This window comes from Lygodium microphyllum, chromosome 13 (genome assembly GCF_053477565.2).
Source record: "Lygodium microphyllum isolate KBCC chromosome 13, Lygodium_microphyllum_v1.1.10, whole genome shotgun sequence".
NCBI classification, from domain to species: domain Eukaryota; kingdom Viridiplantae; phylum Streptophyta; class Polypodiopsida; order Schizaeales; family Lygodiaceae; genus Lygodium; species Lygodium microphyllum.
In genome coordinates this window covers 115944125-115960630 of record NC_141147.1, presented here as the reverse complement: position 1 = coordinate 115960630, position 16506 = coordinate 115944125, and the positions used below count along the sequence as shown (strand labels likewise).

Below are 16506 nucleotides of genomic sequence, written 5' to 3'. Positions count from 1 at the left end.
GTATTGTGGGCCCTATAAGATTCTCAAATGCCTAGGACCTAATGCTTATAAACTGCAACTCCCGGAGAACCTAAAGGTTCACAATGTATTCCATATCAACCTATTGAAGAAGTATGTACCTAATCCCAACCATGTACTTGACAACCAACAAGTTGTAATGCCTAGTCAAGGAGTCCTTGAACTAAGGCCTAATAGGATCTTAGAAGTTAGGGAGAGACAATTAAGATCCAGAACCTTGAGAGAATGCCTCGTCCAGTGGAAAGATTATCCCGAAGAGGATGCAACTTGGGTAGATGAAGGCACTCTCAACCAACAATACCCCCAGTTTATCTCAAGATGAGGACATCTCGATTCCTCTAAGGGGGAGAGAATGTAATATATCAAATATTTTTCATGGAAAAAAAATTTCTCTCTTGGCGGCAGTTCGTGCTGGAGGGGAGTGAGGGATTTAGAAAGGACAGCAAGCTCCTCGTTGGAGCTTGCGTATCCTCAAGCTCATGCAAGGCGACACAAGGGAAGGGAGGAATTCCTTCCTTCTCCCTATAAAAACCCCCCAACGAAAGGGAAAAAGGGGAGGACGACGCTGCCAGACTCGACGAGGTGGAGCTGAAGTGGGGAGATAGGATGGGATGCTGAGAAGAGCCGTCATGCTAAGGGAGTAAGCTGGGAGAGCTGGGACGCCGCCGTTGAAGGAGTCATATAGAGCCACGCTGTCATCCGTCACCAACATCGGCCGCCTGGAAATCGCCATCTGCCACCTGGGAATCGCCATCCACCGCCATTAAGTCATTCCCTTCCCTCCACGTGGCTTTTTGAGCCCACAGAAGCTTCTCAGAAGCTTCTTGAGAAGCTTCTAAGGGGAGGATCTAAGCCCCCCTTCATGTAAGTTTCTTTTAAGCCTTCCTCTTGAAGGTTTATTATCCCCTTTTCCACCCCCCTGGGATTTAACCCCTCACAGGCGGTGATATATAAGTCCTTGCCACCTTTAAACCCCTTTCCTATTGCCTCTGAGGTAGGTTTTTATAACCCCAAAACCCCACAGGATTAAAGCCTTTCCAAGCTTATTTTATACCCTTTCTTTTCCCCCCCTGGGTTTTAAACCCCTAAGCTTTTTTCACCCCCGTGTCCTAAAACCCTTCCAAGACCCCCTTCCTATACCTTTCACTCCCATGCCCAAAAATCTCCCAAGACCTCTTCTTACGCCTTTTGGAACCACACACACACACACCCTTTTCACCGTGTATATACCCCTATAGGGCCTTTTCTTTAGGCTTTGTAAACCTTTCCCTCCCAAAGAAACTAAGACCTTAAAGGTCTTATTACCCCTCCTCGTGGCTAGACCCTTAACTATTCCGTGCCTTTCCAAAATACCCATGGACTTGGTTTCTCCCCTACTCGAAAAAGAGAAGAAGAGCATTGACGTACAAGGGAGCGATGGTGGAATTCTGAAAAGGAGTGTAAAGTTTCTTCCACATTCGAAGGACTACAATGGCGATGCCTCCTAAGAAAGTCCAAGGAGTAGCTGCGGGAGGGTTATCTCCCGATATCCATGTGGATATCTCACCCCAAACCCAGGTTTTTCCTTCTTAATTTTATATCGGTTTTAATTCAATTGTGCAAGATGAATTGTTAGGGATAAGATATATTTTGTCCTAGTTATTTACGACGAAGGAATTTAGTTTAATTAAACATGCAAAATAAATAAAGTATAAACATAGTTTTCCTTCAAAAAGCATTATGCATTGAAACGAATTATGAGCAAGATTATTTACCCACTAAAGTAGTATACTTCGGTTAAATCTAGAAGGTATAAAACTGCATCTTATACTATTAACCCCTATTCTTTTTACAACGAATCATCATGGAAGGTGCGAATCATGAAAGGTTTCTTACGATGCTTAAACTCTAGGAAGTTATCATTGCTAACTACATAACTTAGCAAGGGAAAGATTGCTTATTTTGGCATGAATTTTGTTCGCAAGGAAAAAGGAAGATTAATTGAATTTACCTAACCTAAAATCAATAAAGTTTAGGATTGAAAAATCAATTGACACATAGATAACAAATCGTGCGGAGGTGATCTCGATATTAAAATCAATTGACACATAGATAACAAATCGTGCGGAATGAATTAAAATCCAAGAAACATTTATACTTTAGATACTTGCCCACATTCCCTGATTGTAGGATGAGTAAATTGTAAACGTAAAAGAACTAGGGTTTGTCCCTGAGTTTCTTAAAGAAAATAATAAAGTTAGGAAACCCTAGGTCAGCTTAAAGAAACTGAAACGGATTGTTTCGTAACTCCATTATCGCATAGTATCTCGAGGCCCGAATACTAGTCTACGGGCGGAAACTTGGAATAGTGATCCCTGTGGATTGCTGGATAGCCTTCGGGCGGATTGTGGACAAGCCTACACGCGGAAATCCTTGTATTTCAAAGATAAATATGATGATATGTTAATAAAGAACTTGCATGATATTGTTTTTCTACGTCACGTGATAAGATTACGTGAAGGAACTAGTGCTTAACGGATTAATTAAAGAAGCTGATTGTTACATGTCCAATTAATGTGTTAGATAATTACATAACTAAAACAAACCGAGGAAAGTGCGGACGATGGGCCATGGGTCTGTCCTACGGTTGGGTGGTCCCGGTTGGTCGGAAAATTTTCTCAAATCTCGAAGAACAACGAGATGATTGTCAAAGGACACGAACAACGAAAGCGTTGACCTAGAGTTATGTCTTACCCGATTTACGTTGTTTTAGGGGAATGGAATGGGACTATGCCTTATGGCAGAGAGGTTGAGCTTTGCATCCCTCTCGTTTCTCATTCTCCTTGAACCAAGTGCAGCGTGAATCCGCTTCGGACCTGGCATTTGTGCGTAAAGTAGTTCACTTGGGTCCGACGCTAGTTGCTGTTAGGAAATGACCAAGTAGGAAAACCCTAATTCCGGTCGATCCTAAGTGGGAACGGGCAGAATACTTCCGCTACGTAGCAGATGCGGAAAGCCCTAGATCACAAATCACGTAACATTCCATGGGAGTGCTGGGCGAAGCTTTCTAGACATCCTTTCCAATGGACTGCTAAGACGTGTCCTGGATGATACTAGTGGACACGTTACACAATCAATAGGGGTAAGCAAGGCATGGAAGACTATGGAAAGTACATTGTACTCTTCAACCACTCTAAGTAGCCACTAGCTACAAAAATCTCAGGCATCAATGAGCTCAAGTATGCTATGCCAAAATCACAAATAATGTCTCAACAAGCCTCTAAGTGTACTTCTCCTCAACATCAACAATTTTTTCCACCCCATTGAACCCTTCCTTCATCCACACACTACTACCAAGAACCTAACCAACAATCTTCTAACTATGTACTATCTATGTATGCACGTGCACTCACATAATATCTGCACCACAATATATACACAGTTTGGGTCCTCAAGTGCAGGACAATACTCTCAGCTTGCCTAGAGTTCCAACTAATCTCCCAAACTAATCAAACTACATGTTGTGCATGATAAGAAAACTAGTACTACCCCCAGGGAGAGACCACATATGAGAGGTTTTCAATTGCAAGTATTGAATAATTCAATGAAAGTATCGTCATCTCTTCATCAACGCTCAACTCTGAATTCTTTTCCTTTATCATCCTGCAAGCCTCTTGCTCGCAGAATCCCCAGAATATCAACACCGGTGCCAGCCACGAGTGCAACTTCCAACAAAAACCAGTCCTATCACCAACTTCAATAACCCTATCACTAGCCAATTAGGCCAACAACGTGCCCCCAATGACCTTCATCCACACCACCACCAAAACTCCACCGCAAACCATAGATGTCCCTTCCACCCACATCTTTGGTGCATGCCAAAGTCTGCTACATACGCTGGTGAGTGCCATGGAACTGGCACTTGTCTAGGAGGGGGTAATGTTAACCCTCAAATGAACAAGGTGGAAAATTTGAAAAATATAAAGAAGAAGACAAGGCCAAGGCAAAAGTGGAATGAAAGACGAACACACGCCAAGAAAAATCTGAAAACATAAAAAGTGCAGAAAAGTCCTAAGTCAAGGAGAAAGACGCACAAGAAAAAATGCAAGTAAATACATTTGTAAAAAAGTGCAAAGCGCACCATGATTTATTTTAAGAGTGCTGGGCTCTTGTTGAGTGTTGAAATGACTTGTTTTTTGGCTGATTTTTGTTGTTTTTGAGAGCTGAATGGTTGATTTTATGAGAAGATTGATTGGTTTGGAAGTGGTTTGAGAGTGTTTTGGATGATATATTGTGTTTTGGAAGTTCATGATGTTTATTAGTGGTTTTGTGATGTTCTGATAGGTTCTGATTGGTTCTGTATACCTTCTATATAGCTTCTGTTTTGTTCTGTTTTGTTCTGATTGTCTTTTGTAAGGAGGGATGGAGTATTGATTGATGAAGATTGAGATCTTGTGAAAGTTTCTGAATGGTTTGTGAGAGTTTGGAATGGTTTGAGTATGAGTTAAGTGGTTTTTATGACCTTATGTAACCTTCTGTAGGTCTTCTGTAGAGCCTCTGTCTCTGTTATGTTCTGTTCTATACTGTAGCTGTTCTAGTACTGTTCTGTAGACTGTTCTGTATACTTCTGTATGTGTTCTGATGGATGAGAGTGTAGCTTGGAAAATTTTTCTAGCCTTGGAAAGAGGTGAATACAAGGGCAAAAGAGCTGAAAGAAGTGAAAGAAGTAGCTGCTGAAGACTCAAGTGAAGACTAGAGTGAAGTGACAGTAGTGAGCTATGAAAGGACACTATCGTGGCTTTGATGACTCTTCATATCAAACATACCTCTTGGGAGGGGTATCCACGACCTAAGAAGGATTATTGAGAGTGATTTTTGAGAGATTGTAGTGAGGATATGATGTATGATTGATGGAGAGAGAGAGAGAGAGTCAGAGATAGCCAAATCTACTAAAACAGAGTGATTGTATATGAGAGATTGAGAGAGAAGACTATGAAGATATTAAAGATGAATACTATGTGATGTGTTTCCATTAAAAGATGGTGTATTCCTTTGCTTTCTTCGTTCTATTGATGGATTTTGTGAAGATATTGAAGAATATGGTTGATTCTATCAAATCCGTGGGAGATCTACATGATGCTGCATGAAGATTTGCTGTGCCTGGTGTTCTTTTCTTCATTGTGATCATATAAAACATAATAAACAAGCTTGTTGATGTTACAAGATAGATTTTCTTGCAAGAGAATTTCCTTTTCCTTAGTGTTCCTCTTGGGGCTCCATGTTTTTGGTGCGCAACCGGGGAAACTTGCCATCAACAAGCACCAGAAGAGGCTGAAAATGAAGGAAATGGCATTGCCAAGAAGAGAAGAATTCAATGGATGTTTGTAAAGTTCCTTCTTCCACTGAAGAGTTGGAATTTCTCATAATCAAAGCCACTTTCCATAAGAAGTTCATCCCACAATGGCGGAAACACATCACCATCATGATGCATGCTCTATGTAGTGGACAGTTTCCTCTTCTTGTTGAAGCAGCAGAAACTTGCATCTTGGTGGCAAACTGTTTGGGGACAAACTGAAGAGCAAAAACAGAGAGAATGACCATCCATGGAAGATTTGGCATTCATTGAGAAGTTTCCAGACATCATCAAGTGGGAAATTGTGAAGAAGCTTCAGGAGTCTTGGTCTATAGAGGTTCACAGAGACAAGAAGGAAAAGAGTTGGAATTTGTTCGTGGATGCTCAACAGCAAGATACATGGGATGCTTGGTGCACTGATAATCTTCTGTTTGTTCAATTGGCAACCCACTGGAAGTTGGTAGATAGAGTGTTCTTTACAACATACACTGTTAAAACCATCAGAAGCTGGCATTACTATGATGATGGCACCACCACAATGCTCAGACGTATGCATTTTGACACCTTCAGAACCGAATACCTTCCTCTGTGCAGTGGCATGAAAGCAGAATTCAGAGACGTTGAAAAGGAAGAAGTAGAAAAAATATTGGCAAGAGAGTCCTCCAGAGACTGAAGCCTTTTGTTAACCCTCTGTGGAGCACTGACAACATAGTGGAGCCAACCCCCTGATGAATGACGCAATAAAGAGGCAAGCGTTAGAACGAGTCCATAGGTACGTGAGAAGAGAGAAAGCAAAAATCAGAGCCAAGAGCGAGCTCGCAGCAGAAGCCGCCTTTGACGCCCTTGCGGAACTCTTTATAGAAGTCCCAATGGCACATCAAGCCCTTCCTCCTCCTTGCTGGAGGTCCACTTCCAAGCCAGATCCGTCCTAGAAATATTGATGACAGGCCAGCGAATGTAGTTCCATTGCCAGTTTTTAAGGGAGAGTACAATGAAGACCCCGATCTTCATGTAGCAGAGTTTATGGTAGCATGTGTGGCTAACAATGCCAGAACCCCTGAGCATTGGTTGGCAATATTCCCCGTCACTTTCAAGGGCGCAGCGTTTCAGTGGTATGAGAGATAAGCAGCAGGAACTTTTGGCACATGGGACGACCTGAAGTTGGCATTCCTCACTAAATTCAGGCATGAAGGTTTTGAAGAGCGGATGCGAGAGGAATTCATGAACCTAAGTCAGTCCTCTGGAGAAAGAGTAGCAGCTTATGTCTCACAAATGGAATCCATCCTGAAGAGATGGATGAACCATAATCTAGATGATGGCATTCAGAAGGGGGTGTTTCTCAGAGGATTACAACCAGAAGTCCGTAAGTTTGTGGAGCTGCAAAGACCAGCGACACTGCAAGCTGCAACAGAAGGTGCAAGACTGTACGATGAAGTGGAAGCTATATTAGCGATGAATACAGGAAGAGGAGTCCTACCTCCTCTGATGCCAAGAATGATGTACCCACCAAATGCAGTCCCAGGGACTATCCCCTACCCTTACCAACAGATGCCCCCAGTATCACAGTACAGTGCACCAAATCCACAGTGGCCACAATCAATGCCTCAAATGATGGTTCAACCACAACAACAATGGTCCCAACCAATTTCCCCAATGCCAAATCAGCAACAACAGTGGAACCCTACCAACTAGAGCCAACAGCCAACAGTTCAAATAGGAGCTCTGAATCAGAATCAAAACAGAGATCCCTCTGCACCAGCCCAACCTGTTCATGCAGTGATTACAGAGACTCCTCAAAACCCTCCTGCCAGTACCTCCGGAGGAGAAAGCTTGAAGGATTACTTATCCAACTCAGTTGCAAACATCAAAAAGGAGTTGATGGATGTGATTACAGAGCAGCTACAGACGCTGAAAGTTAATACCGCTAGCATATCCAATGTTGCAGGAGCAGGAAGAGATGTGATGCGGTCAAATACTTGGTGTGGTAAGTGTCATCAAGCAGGCCATTTAGCCACTGAATGCACACGAAAACCAACCATTCCTGGAGCCTTCTGTTCCTACTGTTTGCGGAAGAACCATACAGAGGACATTTGCTCTCTGAAGGAGATGCATGATAGGAGAAGGAAGGAAGAAGATGCAAGATTCAACTTGTTGGAATCTAAAATGACAACACAGGATATTGGACCCAAGCCTAGAGAGTTTGGTCCTAATTTCGGGCCCAGAAGATTTCCTTCTCAAAGTTACAGAGGAAGACAGCCTGGTGGTGGTCAGAGATCAGAAGTGGAGTGTTATAGATGTGGGGAAAAGGGACACATCTCACCAAATTGTCCAAATCCCAGAAGGTCAGTAGATTACAAGCCCTTATGCAGTCGATGCAAAGGAGAAGGCCACACTGCAAAAGACTGTCCAAGCCCAGCCCCAGTGAAAAACAATGCTACTGATAGTCCGGCCAAGGCCCAAGAGCCCACCTCCAATTTAGTGGAATTGAAAGTTGCTGCCATCACATGTGCAAAGAAGAAGGAACCACCTATCCAGAAAGAAAACAATCCTCCTGCCAAAACAGTGATGTTCAATCTTCCACCAAAAGAACAGAACAGAACAGAGCCTTACAGTGCTGTACAGAGCACTACAATGCCACAGAGAGTTACAGAGACAGTTACAGAGACAGGACCAGAGGTCTAGGAGACAGAAGAGGAGGAAGTGCCACAAGTGGCAAAAGAAGTTCCCATGATTCCCCTGTTGGAAGAGAGAGGGAATATGAAAATGGGTGTTTCCCCATTCCCTAACCGATTAGAGAAGCCAGTGGATCCTATTAAGGAATATGATCTGGTCAGAGATCTAGATACCTTTAAACCAAACCTTACATTCCGACAATTATTGATGTTGTCTCCCAGTTGCCGAAAAAGGTTCAAAAGTATACTGACAAGAAGAGTGGCTTAAGGATTGCTCCTTCAACAGCAACAAAGTCCAATAAAGCTCCAGAACCTGTAAAAGAAGTGGATGTGGCTAACGCCTTCCTAGATCCAGGTACTCCAGAGACTGGCGTGTGGATAGAAGGCTGCTTCATTGCAAATGCATTGATTGATTGTGGTTCATCAGTGAACATTATGGCGGATGTGACAATGAAGGATCTAGGCCTACAAGGTGTGCAACCAACCCAATGGCTCATCAGACTGTCAGATCAGAGTAGAATCAAGCCTTTGGGCATTCTCCCATATGTGAAGACTACAGTGGCTGGAAAATATATTGGCTAACCTATCTAGTGGTGAAGCCAAACTCTTATGGTACATCCTACCCTCTGTTACTGGGTAGACCATGGCTTTTTGAAGCCAGAGCAAGGACTGATTGGTTCAAAGGAACCTTGACCTTGGGTAGAGGACCCAACAAAGTGGTGCTGAAGCTATATGGTTCTCAAAAAGGACATGGATCCACCTCCTTGGAATTATCTTCTGACTCCCCTAATGAGGCTACAGATTGAACATCAGCAGACGAAGATGCTGTCAAATAGATCCTTCCCAAGAAAACAGTGGCACGTTCCTTAACAGTGGATACTGTAAGACAACTTCCAAAAGATGCAAAGTCATTATCAATGGGTGAATACTTCCTGCCTGAACTAGGAACGATTTCCGAAATCACTTCTGACAGTGAGATAGAAGCATGGATATACTGCTCTCCCTGTTACATGGCTATAATAGAGCTAGAGACAGAGGCAGAAGATGAAATAGAGAACCTGTTCTTCTCTTATAGAGCTCCTACAAAAACAAAAGCAGAGACAGAGACAGGGACAGAGACAGAAGCAGAAGCAGAGACAGAGACAGAGACAGAGACAGAGACAGAGACAGAAGCAGAAGCAGAGATAGAGACAGAAACAGAAGAGGATGGAGATGATACTGACGAAGAAGGTTATGAAAGTGAGCCAGAAGAGTCTATTCCACCCGAAGAGGATACATTTGGAGAAGAAGTTCGAGAAGCATTAGAAGCAAACGAGCTCATGCTATGGGACAGAATGGAGATGGTACCATTTGGTCTGGTAAATGGATCTTCTCATATGAAAAATCTTTATAAGACATGGGTTAAGAAGAATAAGCCATCTTTCAGTAGTGGCTCATGCCATCCTAACCCATCCTTGCCAAAGAAAGATGATGATGATGCACCATGCCAACAAGCACCAGTCCCACCAACCCAACAGGCATCAGAGGGTCCCTGTTATGTGACGTTCCTAGATGTGTCATCAGAAGATGAGTTTTCCAGCCACGAGGTAACTAATCTTGAAACCAAACCCGAAACGGCTCTAATCCCCTTCCAACATCTCAAGGAGAAAATTAAGTCTCCTCCAAAAGAAGAAGTTGGTTCTAGTGGGCCATCAGAAGAGGATACCACTCCTTTGAAGGAGTCGGATCTGTATCCAGAAGCAGTCCGTGGGACCTCTATCCGTGAAGCAGAAGGTGAAAGGCAATTAACTTTTGTGGATGCAAATGGCACTGAACGCCACTTGAAGGTGGGTAGCAGCCTCCCAGAAGAGGAGTTGTCAACCTTGTATAGCTTGTTGAAAGAAAATTTGGACGTGTTTGCATGGTCCTACAAAGACCTAAAGGGGATTGATCCCACAATATGTCAGCATCATATTGACTTGGAGCCTGATGCCAAGCCAGTACGGAAACGACAGAGGCGAATGAACCCGAATTATTCCACATTGGTAAAAGCAGAGCTGCTGAAGCTTCTGGAAGCCGAGTTCATCTATCCAGTGTGGCAAATAGTGAATGGGTTTCACCCATCGTGGTTGTACTCAAGAAGAATGGCAAGCTTCGTATATGTGTGGATTTCCGAAAGCTTAATTCCAAGACAAAGAAGGATCACTTTCCTATCCCTTTCACAGACCAACTGTTGGACACAGTGGCAGGACATGAGCTTTACTCCCTTCTGGATGGATTCAGTGGATACAACCAAGTCCAAATCGCAGAAGAATACCAATCCAAAACAACCTTCACCACAAAATGGGGGACCTACGCTTACTGAGTGATGCCGTTTGGACTTTGTAATGCCCCTGCTACTTTCCAGCGAGTCATGATGGCCGCCTTCCAAAATCATCTGCACGACTTTATTGAGGTATATTTGGATGACTTCTGTGTCTATAGTTTGATCCGAGAACACTGGGGACATTTGGAACAATGCTTTGATTGATGCCGGGAGTATGGGATTTCCCTCAACCCCGAAAAATGCATCTTTGGGGTCTCTTCTGGAGTTCTATTGGGCCACATTGTCTCTGCACAAGGGATATCAACAGACCTTACAAAGATCGAAAAGATCGCAGCTCTGACAGCACCCACCAACCTCAAACAGTTGAGGGGATTCCTAGGCCATGTGGGTTACTACAGAAGGTTCATAGCCCATTTTGCAACAAAGGCAACCTCCTTGCACAAGCTTCTGAGGAAAGATGCAGAGTTTACTTGGACAGAAGAATGTGACAAAGCCTTCCACACTCTGAAGCAGTGTCTGATTGAGGCACCCATTCTGCAACCTCCTGATTGGACGAAAGAGTTCCATGTACACACTGATGCATCCATTGAAGGCTTAGGCGCAGTTCTCTGCCAGAAGGGCTCCTCGAAGCTAGATCAACCGATCTATTATGCAAGCCGAAAAGTCACTGATAGAGAACGGAACTACACAGTGACCGAGCTGGAGTGCTTGGCAATGGTGTTTGCCCTAGAGAAGTTTCGCCACTATCTCCTATCCACCCACTTTAAATTTTATGTGGATCATGAGGCCCTGTCCTTCCTGATGAACAAAGCAGACGTGAAAGGACGAATGATGAGATGGCTCCTTCTATTTCAGGAGTTCGACTTTGAGGTAATTACTAAGCCTGGTCGTTCCCATGTTCTGGCTGATCATCTGTCGTGTATCCCACAAACTGCAGACGAGGAGCAGGATGATCCAGACCTTCATGATACTTTCCTCTTCCTGGTAGAAACTGTAACTCCCTGGTATGCAGATATTGCCAATCTACTGGCAACCCAATAGTATCCTCCTAGTATTTCTAGTCGGGAAAAGAAGAAGCTTATGCTAGAATCAGCCCCCTATACCCTGCTAGGCGGTGCACTGTACAAGAAAGGAAAAGATGAAGTGCTCAAAAGATGTGTTGCAGGAGGTGAGATTGGGATTGTTCTGAAGGCTTGCCATGACGAGCCATGTGGAGGCCACTTTGTAGGAGAAGCTACAGCCAGGAAGGCTCTGCTAGCAAGATACTTGTGGCCTACCATTCACAAGGATTCCTATGATTACTTTAAAAGATGTGATGCTTGTCAGAGAATGGGGAAACCCACCAAGATAAGTGCCATGCCACTGCAACCTATCCTTCCCCTGAAGCCGTTTGAGAAGTGGGGCATCGACTTCATAGGTCCAATCGATCCTCCTACCAGAAGGAGACAGAACCGATACATCCTCGTATGTATGGATTATGTCACAAAGTGGTGTGAAGCTAAAGCCCTAAAGCGGGACGATGGTAACAGCGTGGCCATGTTCATGTATGAGAATATCATCACCCGTTTTGGCAGTCCCTTAGAGATGGTAAGTGACAAAGGCACTCATTTCCTTAACAAAGTCATGGAAGAGTTGACAGAGTTGTATAAGATCTGCCATCGCAAGTCCACTCCTTATTACCCCAGAGCCAACGGCCAAGTTGAAGTCATGAATCGAATCCTCTGCTCGATTCTGACAAGGACGATTGCCGCACATCGTCGTGATTGGGATGATCGACTTATAGAGGCCCTCTGGGCGTACAAAACCTCCCATAAAGCAGCAACAGGACAGACACCCTTCCAATTGGTATATGGTACAGAAGCTGTTTTTCCTGTTGAACTGGAATTACCCTCTTTGAGAGTGGCTATCAAAGAGCGTTTGGGGATGATGATTCACTGCAACGCCGTCTCCTGCACCTGGAATGTTTGGACGAAATTCGCAGGATGGCTCTACAGTGCATGGAAGCCACGCAAGCTTGACGCAAGGCTTACCATGACAACTTCATCAAGCACAAGGAGTTCAAAGAAGGTGATTTGGTCCTAGCCTATGATTCACGATTTGGCAAGTTTCCTGGCAAGCTCCAACAGCGGTGGATGGGCCCATATAAGGTAACTGCCATCAACCCTAATGGCTCTGTCCAAGTGCAGACTGTTGATGCCTCTGATGATCCCTTCCTGATTAATGGATATCGCCTGAAGAAGTACTTCCCTCCTTGGGGATCTTGACAATCACGGTCACCTGATCCTTTCTCTCGTTGGCGTGGCACTGTACTTTTTATGATGCTACTTCTTATAGCCATTCCTGATGAGGTGGACGCAACCCTCTATCCCCTCAACCCTACCTTCCACCCTTGATCTCTTATCCTCTATTTTCCACCAGCGAGACAGTGGCGAGGTTGGTTCTGATACATGGTCTTTTTACCATTCCCTTGTTTAATTCGAAGAGAAAAAAAAAAGAAAAAGAAAAAAAAAGAAAAAAAATATATATATATCGGTCATGGGAGAAAATGACTTAGGTCCCTGTCATGCCGACCTATTCTTCGGGAAAAGGTGGAAACACCCTCGGGAATAGGGAAAAACAAAGAAAAAATAATAATAAGAAAACAAATCTGTTATGGGAGAAAAGGAAGCAATTCCCTGTCATAGCAGGCCTCGTTCCAAGAAAAGGTGATAACCACCCTTGGAAGCTGGCTGTGGAAAAGGTGGCAACACCTAGCAGTCCAGAAAGTGGAATCATCAATTGAAATTTCCAAGATCCAGTTCTGAAGCTGCCTCCCTTGGTACGCTGTGTCCTGGGTCTCTCTGCAGAGTGTCTAACTGTCCTCTAGCAGACGACATGTCCTATCCAACACAATGTTCGATTTGATGGCTACCTCCCTGGGTACGCCTCTTCAGCAACTAATGACGCGATCTTCATCGACAAACAATCGAGTGATGTGAGCTTTCATCCTAACTGGATGGGGACGTGAGTATGTGTTGCCCTCTGTAATTATCCACAGAGAGTGAGACAGAGGATGGGGCGAGAGACCAGTCTTTTCCCTTCAAATCAAATGAGAGGTGAGTAGTGTGAATGAAGTGTTGCACGCACGGGATGGGCCTCTCAATGCACAAAGCACAATTTGTTTCTGTACACTGCACTATAAGGCTCCTTGGCCTTCCTTCTCGCACTGTATGCCAGCACAGGGCGGGATGCACAGTTGCACCATCGAATGCGCAAAAGGCATACAACCTTTGCACAAGTGACTGTGAGGATTACATCAACGGGTTTCAGGATATGGTTGCCCTCCTGTATCTATCAACAGAGCGTGAGACAGAGGGTGGGTTGAGTGTGACTGGAGTTTCTTCAATCAATTACCGAGAGGTGAGATTGAGGGACGTTACAACACTTGGAGTCAGGTATGTTCCCGTTTTCCTATGCACCCACGGGATGGGTCTCTACCGTCATCACAAGACACATCACCCTGTTCTGTACACTGCACTGTAAGGCTCCCTTGCCTTCCTCCTTACACTTATGCCAGATGGGTTGGACGCACTAATGCACCATCAACTGTGCACCTTGGCATACTCCTTCTGCACCATTCCCATGTTGATTTCTAAACCGGGTATGAGATATGCGTTTCAATCATTCTTCCTCGAGTGATATTAGTCATGGGGCGAGTGACAGTTCTTTCATTTCATTTGAGTGATTGTGAGTGGAGTGTAATATCCCTCATCATCGACGAATTTCCTGCGATCCCTTCAATCAGCCATCTCCCTGGGTGCTGCCGCGTGGTCCCTGCCATGACAGACGTGTGCCGAGAAGATGCCTTGGTACCTCCAGCAAAGCCGACAACAACACAGGACATGCCATCGACACTCAACCTTGATTCTTGACAAAATGGGCCAAGTTTTTCTAACCCTACAACTTCTGTTTCTCAGTGACGTTCATCTTTTAAGTGTGGGGACGTTAGTGGATGGTCTATGGCGTGGTCCTAGGTTCCTGTTGCTCGGTTAACCCTATCTGTTAAGGTCTTAAGTGTGGGGACGCGTCCCTGCGCGTTTATATCGCATACCCTTCTTCATATGCCTTAACCTGCTAATGCATCTATGCCATGCCTTGCTGTTACCCTAATGGTGTCCCTTCCCATCCGATCGTTCATTTTCCACCCACCTTCCGGATGTTTACTTATTAATTTTTAAATGAGTTTTTGGGCATATTTTTGGAGTTTTTCGCATGTGAACCCCTCCTACTTCCTCTCGAACTGTGGTTTAACGTGATAATCCTGTGCCACTCCTTCCTACGGAGATTTTTCCTTCTTATTGCCTATCATTCCGGCGCACGGTTCGTCTAGTATTAATTTCTGATCTCATTTTTGGGTTTTTTTTTTTTGGGCTTTTCCCACATGAACGCATCTTATCTCAGTCGGAACTATGTTTTGATGTGATAGGATTGTTGGGCACGTCTTTCTGCATAGTTTTCCTTTTTTCTGCACCTCGTTCCGATGCACGGATCTCCCGATATCAATTTTTAATTGAGTTTTTTGGTCCGTTTTTTGTGTTTTTTGCATGTGACCGCCCTTTACCCCTCTCGGAACCTCCGTTGCATATTTTCCATGTCTTCCCCCTGCCGTCCTACCCACTTTTTGTTTTTACGTCATTTCGTTTTGACGTTCGGATTGGGAGTTATTAATTTTTCTTTATTTTTATGTGTTTTTTCGCGCCCCGTCTCGCGCGTGAACGCGCCCGTTTTCGATTTTACGCGTTTTAACGTGCCCTGGTCACGTCCGTGTGGCCCATATCACCCTCTCGGTGCTATTCTGATCCCGTCACGGCAAATTTTTTTTACCCTCGCCCCGTGCACGCGCGCGGGACGAGGGGGTACGCCCCTTGCATGGGCCCCTGCCCATTGACCCTTCCCTATTCCCCTATGGGCACCCCCCATGGGCCCTGCCCTTTCCTCTGCCCCCTTGCATGGGCCCCTGCCCATTGACCCTTACCCTACCTACCTTCTCTCTCCCCGACCCCTCCCCAATCCTAACTGCCTCCCCTCCTTCTCTCCCTCTCCTGCTCCTGCGTGCCCCCCCTCCCTACCTTCATCTCCACCCCCCACCTCCCTCCAACGCCACCTCCCTCTCTTTCTTTTCTTCTTCCCTCCCTGTTCTTCTCCACCTCCTCCTCTTCCCCTCTCTTTCCCTTCCTCTTCTCTTCCTTCTTCTCCCTTCCTTCTCCCCGCCGTTTCCTTTTCTCCTCCTTCTCTCCTCCTTCCTCCCCTCTCCTTCCCCTCCTTCCTCTCCCTCCGGCCTCGTCCTCCCTCCCCGGCCAGCCTTGCAGCGGCCGCCTCCTCGCCTTGTGGCCCGAGCCCCCGCCATTCGCCGTCCTGCACGTCGCAGCCGCCGCCTCTCCGCCAGACGTCGGCCGCCCTGCGTGCCTCGTCCGCCACCCGCGCCCCTGCAGCGCCTCGTCGCAGTTCCAGCCCGGCCGCCCCCTCGTCGCCCTTCGTTCACCTGCCCACATCGCTTCCAACCCGGTCGCCCCCCTGTCGCCCTGGCCCACCCGCCTCCATGCGGCCCCTGCTCGTTTCACCCGCTTAGTGGCCCCCGCTTCACCCTGCCGCCGTCACGGCCCCGCCACGCCCAGGCCACGTCACCTCTCCACGCCAATCTGTCCCTACGGCCGACACAGCGCCGTCAGCAGTCCACGTCATCGCCAGTCAGCGCCTCCCAACTGTTCACACCCACCCCCCATTCAAATCATTCCCACTACACCCCCTTCCCACCACACCCAACACACCCCCCCCTAAACCCCCATTCCCACCCAACATACATCCTACACCCCCTTCCCACCACACCCAACCCACCCCCCCTAAACCCCCATTCCCACCCAACATACATCCTACACCCCCTTCCCACCCTCAACACACACACCTTTCTAAACCCACCTTCCCCACACAACCACACCCCTGCACACCCCCTACCCTCTGCACACCCTTGTTCCTCTGCACGCCCCCCATTCCACATACCTAACCCCTCTAAGCCCCCTTCCCCCCAATCACACGACCCCCACCCGAGTCCACACCCACACAACGCCAACCCTACTCCCTGTAAGCTCCCTGTCCTACGCTGCAGAGTCGTTGCCAGCATACCCGCAACACATCCCCCACCG

At 46.0% G+C, this 16506-nt stretch overlaps 1 pseudogene; it reads right to left on the bottom strand.

Annotated features, from left to right (window-relative positions):
• LOC148027097 (uncharacterized) overlaps positions 1–16048 on the bottom strand; it is a 74629-nt pseudogene extending 58581 nt beyond the window's left edge.
• Positions 16049–16506: the final 458 nt, after the last annotated feature.